This window comes from Capsicum annuum, chromosome 1, assembly GCF_002878395.1.
Source record: "Capsicum annuum cultivar UCD-10X-F1 chromosome 1, UCD10Xv1.1, whole genome shotgun sequence".
NCBI lineage: Eukaryota > Viridiplantae > Streptophyta > Magnoliopsida > Solanales > Solanaceae > Capsicum > Capsicum annuum.
Genome location: NC_061111.1, coordinates 79,702,390 through 79,704,265, shown reverse-complemented (window position 1 = coordinate 79,704,265; position 1,876 = coordinate 79,702,390).

The window sequence follows — 1,876 nt, the reverse complement described above, 5'->3', positions numbered from 1 at the left end:
AATGGATCAAACATCCGAAACATTCTCTCAAACACTTTGGATGATTTGGAGGCTAGGGTTTCAAGGGAGTTCATCTTAGGGGCAAGAGGAGTCAAGTTTTCTTGGTGGATCATCTTTTTTAAGGCATGTAACTCTTACCCTTGATAAATAAATCTAAACCCATGCATTTTATACTTGGATTATTAAGTATACATGGTAATTTTGAAATCAAATGAAAAGGTTTTGTGGCCTAATTATTAATAATGTTGACTTTTCCTTAGACTTGTGTTTATACATGTTATTGATGATGATTTACAAATGAGGTTCTTTTTGTATATGGTATAACATGTGGGTCCTTAGTAACTCTAATCTAGATGATTTCTACCATGAATTTGGTCTTGATAAAGGTATGCACATAATGTGTTTCTGAAAATATCTAAATGAATTGTGTAGTGAACATGTAAATGGTGTATTGGATTATGGCATTGGTCTAGTGAATATGAACAAGATAGGATATTGTTATAATGAATGTGAATTCTTAGTAAATGTTTTGTAAGAACCTTGTTAATCAGGTAATGGATTAGTTTATACTTTGGAGGGTGTGATGGCCCAATAAGTATGAATGGATGATAAATGGCAATGTGATGATATTATTAGCCATGCGGTTAGTTAAATTATGACCATGTTGATTGATTGCTAAGAAAAGGGGTTTCAATTATGAGAATGCTAGTGAAGAATGAGTATTTTGTAAGAGTCATGGTGACCACAAGTTGAATAATATGATAAACTAAATTAAGGTATTTAGCCTACATAGGGGCCGAAGCTTCATTTTCTTTTCCTATGTAGTGACCAAGTGTTTGGGAGGATCGTGTGTGACATTGAAGTGGTGAGCTTCCATTCTACGGAAGGCACATATTTCATAGTCTTTTTACCTTATGTTTCAGATTTGATGTTGGCTAATTTCGGGGGCATTTCCCCACACCTATGTATATATGGACTTCAGAGTTTATGTAGAGGCATTATGGACTACTTTGGACTTCGATGTATTGACTAGTGTGTTGAATCTAATGAAACGGTTAGACATGTTTAAGTTATGACTTGTCGTACGATTTCAACTATATTATTATATGGTCGCAATTTATCCAAATCTTGTGATTGATTTGAGGATTAGGTTGGGTTAACGGGGCAACCTCCGATTTATGTGGGCTAGAGGTGCCCATATGACATGGCCCAATTTTGGGTCTTGTCAACTTCAATGTTATCACACGAACTGCCTGAACACCTGTCACTACGCAGGAAGAAAAGAAGAAGCTTTTTTCCATATGTCGCATGGGGACATAGTATCCGGAGACGGTTAGCGGTTGGAACGCTAGAATGTAACTCAAGGATAAGGATACATTAGTATCATAATTTAAAGCCAAATCATTACATCATTTTCAATCATAATTACATACATAATCATACATGTAAAAATATATACAACGTGTTCGTAAAGTGCCACAAAGAAAAAAGGCTTAGCAAACATTCTCGATGTACTCATTCCTTCCACGCTTATAGATTCAAACATTTCTTATTAGGTTATGAACTCTAACCGCGCACAATTTTCATTGGGCAAAGGACTTTACCCACATACATGTTCATTAGACGAGGGACTTTACCCCAATACACGGCTTTGTTAGGTGAGGGACTCGAACCTCATTCCCTTTAATTAGGAATGGGACTCTAACCTCAAGTATTTTGATTAGGCAAGGGACTCTAACCTCAAGTCATATTAGATAAGGGACTTTAACCACAAGTGAGCTCATTTGGCGAGGGAATCTAACCACACGCAATTTCATTAAGCAAGGTACTTTTACCACAAGCAACATTATTAGAGGGACTCTAACCTCAAGCCACT